General features: G+C 45.7%; 1 pseudogene; it reads left to right on the top strand.

Moving 5' to 3' along the window:
• Nucleotides 1–4,628: 4,628 nt before the first annotated feature.
• On the top strand, nt 4,629–5,847 carry LOC101664670 (annotated as a pseudogene).
• The last annotated feature ends 5,959 nt before the right edge of the window (nt 5,848–11,806 follow it).

The raw sequence follows: 11,806 nt of genomic DNA, 5'->3' as shown, positions 1-11,806 counted from the left end.
GGGCTCTTCCTCGGATATCCTGATTTTATGGTAGTTGAGCATTCCCGAGGAGCCCCGGTAGCCCAGTGGTTATGCTAACTGCAAGGTCAGCAGTTCAAAAGCACCAGCCGTTCCATGGGAGAAAATGGGGCTTTCTGTTCTCGTAAAGAGTTACCGGCTTGGGAACTCACGGGGAATTCTGCCCTGTTCTACAGGTCATTATGAGTTGGCATCGACTCGGTGGCAGTGAGGGGTTTTTGGGACATTCTTAAACATCAGTGGCAGGGCGGGCAGGGCAGAAGAGAAGAAGATATGAAAAGAAGGAGTAGGAGCAGCAGCGGGACCTAGGAAAGACCTAGAAACACAGGCCACAAGTGTTGAAAGCCCCTTCGATTTAGGGATTCATCTCCACTTGATTTCCCAGCTCTTATGTGAAGTTTATGCAGCGCCACAGCAACCATATGCTTAACACTGTTTGGCTCTGGATGATGTAATAGAGGTAACATATTTGGGGTTAAGCTTATTTGTCCATTTCATATGAGCAGTTCACGCAGGGGTTGCCAGGATTGAACTAAACCCGGAACCAAACCCACTGCCATCGAGCTGAGTACAACTCACTGTAAAACCCTATGTAGGATTTCTGAGGCTAAATCATTAGAGACGCAGGTCGCCTTGTGTTCCTTCCTCTGAGCAGCTATTAGGTATGAACAGCCGACCTTGCAGTTAGCAGTGCAGCACCTAACACACATCACCACCGGGGCTCCTAACGACAGAACAAATTAAAAAACAAACGAACAAACCAGCACCCTGCCATCGAGCCTATTTTGACTCATGTGGTCGTTAGGATCCATTGAGTTGGTTCTGATTCCTTTTTTTGAGTTTTAATTAGTTAATTAATTTTAAGATAATTTTATTGGGAGCTCTTACAGCTCCTATAGCAATACACACATCAATTGTATCAAGCTTGTTTGTACATATGTTGCCATCATTTGCATTCTATTTGAGCCCTTAGTCTTAGTTCTTTTTACTCTCCCTCCCCCTGTCCTCCCCTGGCGACCCCTTCATAAATTATAAATTGATTATTATTATTTTCATATCTTACACTGACCACTGTCTCCCTTTCCCCTGGGGATTTATTCCCCCTTCCTCTCCCCACCTTCCCCCTACCCTCCTGGTATCGATCCTCCGATTTCTGTTCCTGAGGGGTTTAATCTGTCCTGGATTCTGTGTGTCCTTAACTCTTATCTGTACCTGTGCACATGCTCCAGCCTAGCTCTCAGGAAAGGCAGGGCTGGGGTCATGATAGTGGAGGGTGAGGAAGCCTCAAGGAACCAGAGGAATATGGTGTGTTTCATTGGTGCTGTAGTGCACCTTGGTTGACTCATCCCTTCCTTGCGACCCTTCTGTGACGTGATGTTGCATTGTCTATAGATGGATTTTGGTCTCTGCTCTGACCCCCCCTTGTTCTCAACAATATGTTTTTTTGTTTGTTTGCTTGTTTTGGGTCTTCTGATGCTTGCTACCTGAGATCCTGTCAACACCTCATGATCACACAGGCTGGTGTGCTTCTCCCATGTGAGCTTCTTGCATCTCTGCTAGTTGGCTGCTTATTTAACTTCAAGCCTTTAAGACCCCAGACACTGTATCTTTTGGTAGCTAGGCACCATCAGCTTTCTTCACCACATTTGCTTATGCCCCCGCTTTGTCTGCAGTGATCGAGTTGGGAGGGTGAGCATCACAGAATGCCGGGTTGTTAGGACAGTGTTCTTGTGTTGAGGGAGGGCTTGAGCAGAGGCCCAAAGTCTGTCCATTTCATCAATGTATTGCCATGTAAATATATATGCTTATGCCAATACCTATGTTTATACATCTATCCATAGCTCTGCTTCCTAGATCTTTCCTCTGTTTCCTTTCACCTTCCTCCTAACCCACCATCACACTTGCCTTCTTCTGTCTCAGTAATTCCTCTCAGCTAGATTGCTGTTGCTCCAATATCTCCAGGATCTTTATGTCCTCCTTGTTGGTTTATAATTCCCTAGTTGTTCCCCTGTCTATGGCATTGTTTGCTCACCGCTCCCTTCCCCCGCCTCCTTTTTGTGCTGTCTGTTATTGTTGGTTTGCCTGCCTATGTAAGGTAGGCATGGGAAGCAAGCGCGGGGTTCTGATTCCTATGGACCCTCTACAGCAGAATGAAACGCTGCCCAGTCATGCTCTTAATCGGTGCTATGCTTAAGCCCATTGTTGCAGCCCCTGTGTCAGCACATCTCCTTTTTGCTGCCTGTAAATCTTCAGGGAGCAGATAACTCCCTCTTGCTCCCATAGGACGGGGATAGCAGTGAGAAAATACAGAGACCCTTTTAGGAAAACAGGAAGGACATTTGACCACATCGTAAGATGCACACGCCAGGAACATTTTCTGCTGAAGAATCGCTGTGGCTTGAATTTCATGCCATGGCTGGGACTCACAAGGCAATGCCTCCTCTTCATTTTCTCAGCATTAATTATAGAGGACAACACCCATTCTCTGTGTCACTGAAGAAATAAACCAGGATATTCTTTACCGAATGCCACAATGCGAGGATTATACTTGCCACGGAGGCTGACACACGCAGTACCCCTTCATCTGCCTTTCACGGCGATTCAGGTCGGTGGGCAGCCCCTCTGTTCTCTCACTGAAGGTTTTGGGGATGGCTGGCCTTATCGATCGGGCAGTTCCGTCAATGCAGCATGGTCAGAAGATGTATGATGTCTGGTTTAGAGGGAGAATGAGAAGTTGGTAGCTGCCTGGTAGGCAGAGAGCGGAGGTGGCGTGAGCAGCCCAGGTAGAGATGTAGATCTCATGTACAAGTGAAACCTCCCAATCACAGGCTCTGCCTTCTATTTCCTCTGCACTCAGATCGGAAGTGCTTTTGATCTTGTTAGAATCCACTCGTCCTTTATGAATATTTAAAAGCTTAATTTTAGTAGCGTTTTCATTTACATGTGTAAATACGATCTCGGCTGCTGTTTAAAAAGATAACTAACAGTCTCTCAGACTAATATGGATAGATATTCAGGATATACTGTTAAATACAAAAAAGCATAATGTGGTATGTATGAAGAGTGTCCCAAAAGTTCGTGGGAAAATAGAATTAAAAGACGATGGGCACTTTCTGGAGTCCCCTTGTATATAGAATGTGTGTGTGTCTGTGCTTGTACATGCATTTGTGTATGCCTCCATTCTGAACAAGGGAACCCTGGTAGCATAGTGGGTTATGTGTTGGGCTGCTAAGTGCAGGGTCTGGGAGTTCGAAACCACGAGCCGCTCCATAGGAGAAAAATGAAACTTTCTACTCCCCTGAGGTGCTGTGGGCTCAGAACTCCACAGGGGTTGCTATGAATTGGTAGGGGCTCAACAGCTGTGATTAAGTAAGTCTTACATTCTGAAACTATTTATCCCAGACTGTTTAGATTACTGAAAACGTTTATGTCTGGTAAGGGGCGAGGTAATGGAAGCCTTTCACGTTCTGATTGTTCCGTTTTTACATTTGGATTTTAAAAACCAATATATATTTCTGTCCTTTCTTTTGAAAAAGCAGCACAAACAAATGTTTCCAAGAAACTTTTTAGTGAAGAAAATTTGCTGACAGTATGATTGTGTATATGTGCATAATAAACTGTTTCATAATATATTATAAAGCACTGCTTGATGGTTTCAGGATCGATAAGCCTCACTCCAGACTCCTTTTTCTCTTTTTTTCTTTTTATGTTCCGTTTTCTTTTCTTTTTTTTTTTTAACATTTTATTAGGGGCTCATACAACTGTTATCCCAATCCATACACACATCAATTGTGTAAAGCACATTTGTACATCGTTTCTCAAAACATTTTCTCTCCACTTAAACCCCCGACATTAGGTCCTCATTTTCCCCCTCCCTCCCCGCTTCCCCCTCCCTCATGAGCCCTTGATAGTTTATAAATGGGTATTTTGTCATATCTTGCCCTGTCCGACGTCTCCCTTCACCCACTTTTCGGTTGTCTGTCCCCCAGGGAGGAGGTCACACACAGTTCCATGTAATCGGTTCCCTCTTTCCTACCCATTCTCCCTTTACCCTCCCTGTTTTGCCACTCACACCACTGGTCCTATAGGGCTCATCCGTCCTGGATTCCCTGTATTTTCAGTTCCTATCAGTACCAGTGTACCTCCTCTGGTCTAGCCAGACTTGCAAGATCGAATTCGAGTCATGGTAGTGGGAACAGGGAGGAAACATTTAGGAACTAGAGGAAAGTTGTATTTCTCATCCTTGTTACATCGCACCCTGACTGGCTCATCTCCTCCCCTAGACCCCTCAGCAAGGGGATCTCCAGTGGCCTACTAATGGGCTTTGGATCTCCACTCCGCACTCCCCCCATCATTCACTAGCAGACTCCTTTTTCAGTGATAGGATTAGCATCTTGAATGAACATGAATTTAAACCCTTTTGGCTGGAGGGTTGCGGGAGGGATGGCTGCTTATATGGAGTGGTTTAGCTGATGCTGATGGAACCTCTAGGGGCAAAGTGAGTTAAGCACTGAACTCCTGACAGAAAGGTTGCTGGTTCGAACCCACCGCGTGCTCTGGGAGAAGGATGAGACCTGCTGCTTCTTTAGGCTCACAGCCTGGGGAATTCTATGGAGCAGCTCTTCTCCAACCTGTCAGCTGGGTGCGTGGGAACCAGCGGCAGTGGGCATGGGTTGGCTGCAGAGAGGCATCAAATAAAGGAATACCCATCTAAGTCTCAGAGTCGTCTTTTTAAAAGCTTCCTGGGTGGTTACATATGTCCTCAGGGGGGCTTGCACGCCCTGGAGTATACATAAGCCTTGGTTGGAAATAAGATTCTCGCTCTGTGCTCAGTCCTGGCTCATGAAGTCATGACTGCGAAGATCCAGAAGCGCCACTTACACAGCCATTCCTCAGAGAAGTTCCCATTCCCGGCCTCCCTGCAGAATCCCAGCCTGCACATCTGGCGGGTGGAGAAGCTGAAGCCCGTGCCTGTCGCCCCTGAGAACCAGGAAGTCGTCTTCTGGGGAGACTCCTACCTGGCCCTGCACAATGGCTCCGAAGAGCTCTCTCACCTGCACCTGTCGATAGGCCAGCGGTCATCACGAGATGAGCAGGGGCCCTGCACGGTGCTGGCCGTGCATCTCACCACTCTGCTGGGGCACAGCCCATGCAGGGCAACAAGTCTGCCTCTTCACCAGCTACTTCCCACGGGGCCTCAAGTACCAGGAAGGCGGTGTGGGGTCCACTTTCACAGGACCTCCCCCGGGGCTGCCACAGCTGCCACTAGGAAACTCTACCAGGGATGGGGAAGGACATCCGTGCCCTGCTCAGCTCAGCAGTGGGACTGCTGCATCCGGACCTGGGCTAGACTGTCCTCACCTGGTACAGTGGCAGGGCCAACATCCTGGGGCACAACCAGATGTGGGATTTGACACTGGCCATTCAGGACAGCGAGAGGCAGGGCAAGGCCCACGTGGAGATCATCACTGATGGGGAGGTCCTGGGCCCCAGACCGCCCCCAAAAGAGGGCACCCCTGAGGAAGACCTCACGGCGTCCCGGACGAATGCCCAGGCTGCGGCTCTGTAGGAGGTCTCAGATGCTACTGGGCAGATGAGCCTGACTAAGGTGGCCGACTTGAGCCCCTTCCCTGTTGAGCTGCTCGTAGCTGATGACTGCTTCATGCTGGACAGCGGGCTCTGGGGCAAGATCTACAGACCTGGAAGGGGCGAAAAGCTAACGGGAAGGAGTGACAGGCCGCTCCTGCCCCTCTCCTGCCCGAGCACCTGTCCCCTGTGCCCCGCTGGCGCTTGGCCCATGCAGATGCGCCTCCTGTGGGTGTTCAATAGAGAAAGCAAACGCTCAGAGAAAAAACAAGCATCGGCATGTACACACACAGAATACACTTCCCGGTACACCTCTTTCCCCTATTAATAACACGAGCCTCTTTTGTTACTTAAAATTACTTATTTTTCAGATCACTGCATAGAGAAGACATGGGTTATTTAACCATCGCCCTGTTATTAGGCACTAGTTCTTCACCCAATTTTATTTTTAGATATAATGCTGTTAGGAGTATTTGTAAAATGCATTTTTATGTGTTTTGGACTTTTCTAATAGACTAGACTCTGTAGAGAAATTTGCTGAATATTTGTAAAGTTCTTTGTGCATAATAATAAATTGCATCCAGAGGGAACAAACCGACTTAAACTCCCACCAGCAGTGCAGAGGGGCCCTTTCCAGAAGTATTACCATCTGTACTTTCTAAAGAGAGTGCATTGAACGCAATCTAAATTCCCTTGAGTGACAGGCCATTACTACAAATGTGTCTCCTAGTGCAATGAAACAGTGATGCCCGCATGGCCGACTAAGGTGTTCTGGAATATTTGTACATAAGCTTAATGAAGGCCGATCTCCGTTAAGAAGCACTCCTCTCTTGGTATTACTCTTCTCTAGTCCCCTGTATGAAGTTTCAGTTACTGTTCTTTTGCCGCGGATATTCTTTGGAGGATCTTCCTGGGTGGTGATTTTATGTCCAATGTCTTTATAACGTGCATGAACTTTTCATAACTTGACATCCTCTCTCACTTCTGCTACACGCGCTTGGACCAGGGTGGCAATGTGTTCTCCCATGAATCATCTCATGTTCGTTTCCTGACACTTTCCCGGAGGAGAGAAGCTCTCTCACTGTGGTCAGACTTGTAAATGGGAAGCTCAGGAGCTGTGCTGTGGACATCAACCAGCCATGTGGCCGGAAGGCAGAGGATGCAGGGTACAGAGAGCAGAAAGGGACAGGGTCTGGTTAGTTTCCCCAGCCCTGCTTCTAGTCCTTCCTGAAGCCCCCTTCCTGCCCTGAGCTCTGGGAAGAGCCCCATAACTTTAAAATTCTCCCTGTGACGTAACTTAAGCTAGTTTAAGTTATTTAGAATAACATCAGTTTCCTGTCTTTAAACTGAGATGAACTTGGAAACAGGTGTGAAACTTGTAAGATAAGACTAGAGGCTGAATGAAAAATTGATGGAACCTCTCCAAGATAAGCTTCAGTGTAGACAGGGCTTTTTGCCTTCTGTTTTGACCACTCAGAGACCATTTTGCTTTTTGTTCTTAATTGTGTTTTTGAATAGCTAAATTTCAGTCACGTTCTAAAGTTAATATTTTTGGTAAACTTGTAAATATATTTATTTCTGGCACTTTAGGCTTAACTACTTCTCAAAAAATGATTGATGACTAACATTGGGTTTCGTAAATAGCAGAAAGAAAAGTAATTGGCCAATTGGGTATTGTCAAGAACTATGTTAATGCCAGCTTTGGACATTAATTATAAAGTCTCTGCAGTGGTTGACTTCCTAGGCATTAAAATCCTCAGGTAGATAAATTTGGCAGAACCATAAGTACTTCTCTGTAAGCTTGGCAGCTTAAGCACACCCAGATAACAGGTCACAAGAAATGACACTGCGTTTTATTTCATTAGATTGTTACTTTGAAGGAACTCTCTGACCGACTTCGGCAGTGTATTTGCAGCCTACAGCTAAATGGTGCTGCTGTGCTATGCAGACCTGACACGCTTCTCCTCTGCTCTCGGCAGCGGAACCCGTGGGTCTTAATATGGAACCACATCAACCTAGGCTCCTCGTCCATCCGAAAGCTTTGTTCTGGGACCCAGTTAGCGGCGTCATCTTAGGTTGAGAAATACATGCCAGCGTGGGGATGGATGGGTGAAACGCCATTTTCACTTCTAGGGCATGCTTTCTGGATAGTGAATCCTTAATGCTTTTTGTCTGGAGACTCGAGAAAGGCCACTCAGTTTTCTTCATGTAAAAGAGGGAAGGCGGGTGGGGCTGTATACGGATTTGGGCTGGTTTTCCCTGGACCATTCTTTGTGTTCCAGGTTGATCAGTCATCTTGTGGGTGTTAGACCATGTTATGCTTGCAGTGCACCCTTGGGGTTTTAGCTTTACTCCCTGCCCCCCGCCCTTATATAATAATAGCTTAGACATGACTTCATTATATTTCCAGATATAATTTGTGACCCAAGAGCGATGATTTATGGTTTGGAAGGAAAGAATATACTTTTCTTCATTTTCCCACCTGTTGTTAGCTGCTGTTGACTCAATTTCGACTCCCTGCAGCTCCATGTGTCTGAGGGGAATTACCCCATAGGATTGTCTTGGCTGTGATTCCTACTGAAGCAGATGCGTCATATCTTTCTACCGCATAGCCGGCCTCCCTGGGTGGGTTTGAATCACAAACCTTTTGGTTAGCAGCCGAGGACTTAAGTAGTTGGCATGCCTCCAAGCTTATCCCTCTTAAGTAAACCCCAATCCCGTGGCATCTGTAGAGACTCACAGTCCTCAGTGTCTCCAGTGGGTGGACTTGCCACCAAGGGTTTCGTCACACTCCTGTCTTCCAGAGGCATTGCATCATGATGAGTAGCATGTACCACACTCCGCTTCTGTGAACGTGCTGTGAGAAAGAATGGCTACACACTAATTTTATAGCCCAGCTATTGATGGTTCAAGGTGTGATCAGACACATTTGCAACACTCACCAGATCGTTTACGATCATTTACCAGAACGCTTAATCTGTGGCTATTATCAAATCACTGTGACCATTTCTGGCTCCAAAATATAGTTTACCATGCACAAGAGGCTACCCTTTCTATCGCCATCCTTCAGACCTTGTTAACTGGCTCTTGCATCTCAAGCTTCAAAGTGCCTCCACGGCCATCTTTTCTCTGGTCCCTTGATAACAGGCCCGAGGGCTCCACAAGCTCTGGTCTTGGCCCCAAAGCCCACAGGCCCGGTTGATTCAGTGCCTAAGTACTGCTTCTGTGTTGTCTTTTGTAATTAAAAACAAGTGCACTTTTTATTACGGAGATTAAAAAAACTATATACTAAAGCAGACAGGACAGTGGAGTAAGTTCCCAAAGTACTCCTTCAGCTTCAACGGTAATGACTTATTATCAGTCTTGTGTCATATCTTTCCCACGTCTCTGCCATTCCATATTATTATGATTATTTCAGTTTATCGTAGTTTCCTCATATTAATTTGAAGCAAATGTTAATTATGCTGTCATTTCATCTGTAATATTTCAGTGTAAATCTGTACAAAAATGAGTCTTAGCAGGCCTGAGTGATATCCTTTGAAAGATCCTGCTTACAAGGTTGGCACTTGGGTGATGACTGGGAACTTAGATTTTGGGGAGGTGTCTGACCCTCAAAGTTGCCTTTGGTAGCAAGGTGAGTTAAGTGGTGAGCTGCTAGCTTCAAGGCCAGCTATTCCCATCCGCCAGCTGCTCCAAGGGAGAAAGATGAAGCTGTCTGCCCCTACAGATGGACAGCCTGTGGAACAGTTCTTCTCTGTCGTACAAGTGTCTCTGTGAGTTGGAATCAACACATGCATAGTGGGTGGGTCTCACCACCCTAACTGGTAAAAGTGCCTTACCAACAATAGCGTTTATGCTGAGCACTTGATTTCCCTTTGAGAGGCTGGCATCTTGGCATGTGCTGGGCAGAAGATGCCTACCTGACCAGAACCAAAATCCAAACCCACTGCCATTGAGTCACTTCCAACGCGTGATCCCGTAGGACAGCGTAGAGCTTCCCCCTGGGTTTCCAAGGCTGTAAAAATTCATGGGAGCACATTGCCTCACCCTTCTTCCATGGTGGGTTTGAACCATTCACTGTCCTTTTGGTTAGTAACCCATTGCTTAACCAGATGAGCCAACAGAGCTTTCTCCTACCTAACCAGGCCCCTCATTACAAATGCAGGGCACTGAATTCTGATGAGCTTCCCTGGTGGACAGCATTTCACATAGGTTACAATGTGATGGGAGAATTAACTTCTTCTAGTACCCTCTTTAACTCCACTCGGAGAGGACTTGTAGCTGCTTGCACCGATTTCCTTCAGGCTTTGCCCACGTGCCTTTTGCCTTTGTGGATTCTGCTGTGTCATTTTGCCCAGATACATTTTTTGCCGTGAGTTCAGCTACACGCGGGGTGCTAAGGGTCGTCTGGCGAAATCTAGCAGATCACTGAGTCTACAGTTGGCCTTGGAAATCCCTGACACAGTATCTGTCAGTTTAACACTTTAAAGAAGTCTCTAACACCTACTGTGGGCTCAGACACGGGAATGATGGTAGGGATGGCACGAGACCAGGCAGTGCTTGGATCTGTTGGGTATAGGATCGGTTTGAGTGGGAGCTGACTTGGCTGTACCTAACGACCACCACCACCACAACAATAACAGACCTTTATCATATGTAAAAAAATTTACAGTAACCCCATAACATCAACTATCAAGTCAATTCTTACATTTTGAATAATCTCATAAATATTTTAATTTGATTTTAGCCGTTGGTTTGAAACAAGACCCTGACATTGCAACTAGTTCATCCTTCTTCTAGGTCTCTCTTAACCTATAGTTCCCTCTCCATCTCTCTTTCTTTTTCTTTCAGAATTTATTTGTGAAAGAAATCGGTTAATGGCCCCTTAGACTTGTCCACAGTTTGTTTTTTTGTTGATTATATCATCAAGGTGTGGAGTAGCATCTTTTTCTGTCCATTGGTAGTGGGATCTAGAGAATTCTTGCTTGAGCTTTTGAAAGCCCAATGCCTTCATGTGGCCTGAGGATATGCCTTCCTTTCCACTTGATTAATGTTTGCCCTGCACTTTGAGGTACTTGGATAAAAGGAGTTCTAACAATAAAGATCTCTATTCTCATTAGCATGAGATCTTCTGACATTTGGAACCTGACTCATCAGACTTTAGAGAAGCCAATCCTAAGTACACAGCATTGTGCTCATTACCTGTCTTTCAAGTACTTACCCTGGCAGAATTTCCTCAGCTGAAGCTGACTTTAATTACCTGGGTTTGGCATAGTGCCACGATGGCCAGATGTGATGTTGGTGGAAATATAGTTTATATTTAATCTACCTAATTTTTGAAAAATACTCTAAAACTTAAAATAAAAAGCACTAGACTTATAAAAAAGTGTGGGTTTTAATATACATTAATTTGCTACGCAAACACACACACACACAGGGGATTCAAAAAGTTCATAGAAACATTCCATTATATTTTAATTTCATTGTTCTAGGAGCTTTTTGAAGCCAACACACACACTCACACCCTTCATTACTTCCATAATTCGGTTCTAATAAATTCAGTACTCTCACTATTGCCCTGAGGGTCTTATCTGTCCTGGATTCCCTGTGTTTCGAGCTGTTATCTGTACCAGTGCACATCCTCTGGTCTAGCCAGATTTATAAGGTAGAATTGGGGTCATGATAGTGGGGGTGGCGGGGGAAGGAAGCATTAAAGAACCAGAGGAAAGTTGTATGTTTCGTCTGTGCTATACTGCACCCTGACTGACTTGTCTCTTCCTTGTGATCCTTTTGTAAGGGGATGTTCAACTGTCTACAGATGGTCTTTGGGTCTCCACTCTGCACTCCTCCTCATTCACAATGCTATGATTTTTTTGTTCTGTGTCTTTGATGCCTGATACCTGATCCCATCGACACCTCCTGATCACACAGGCTGGTGTGCTTCTTCCAAGTGCACTTTGTTGCTTCTCAGCTAGGTGGCCGCTTGTTTATCTTCAAGCCGTTAAGACCCCAGACTAAGCTCTTCTTAATAGTGCTCAATAGGAATAATTTGACAGAAAGGGTGCAATACAAATATTATAGGTAATCTTTGGAAATGTACCTTTTATAGATTGCTGGTTGGTTGTGTATTTAATAAGCACTTAGAATGTAGTTGTATACATTTGTCTTCTATTGAGCAGCTTAGAACAACTCTATGTACCAA

This window comes from Echinops telfairi, unplaced genomic scaffold (genome assembly GCF_000313985.2).
Source record: "Echinops telfairi isolate 266 unplaced genomic scaffold, ASM31398v2 ScPeMD7_8;HRSCAF=38, whole genome shotgun sequence".
Classification (NCBI taxonomy): Eukaryota; Metazoa; Chordata; class Mammalia; order Afrosoricida; family Tenrecidae; genus Echinops; species Echinops telfairi.
This window is presented reverse-complemented; position numbering and strand designations above follow the sequence as displayed.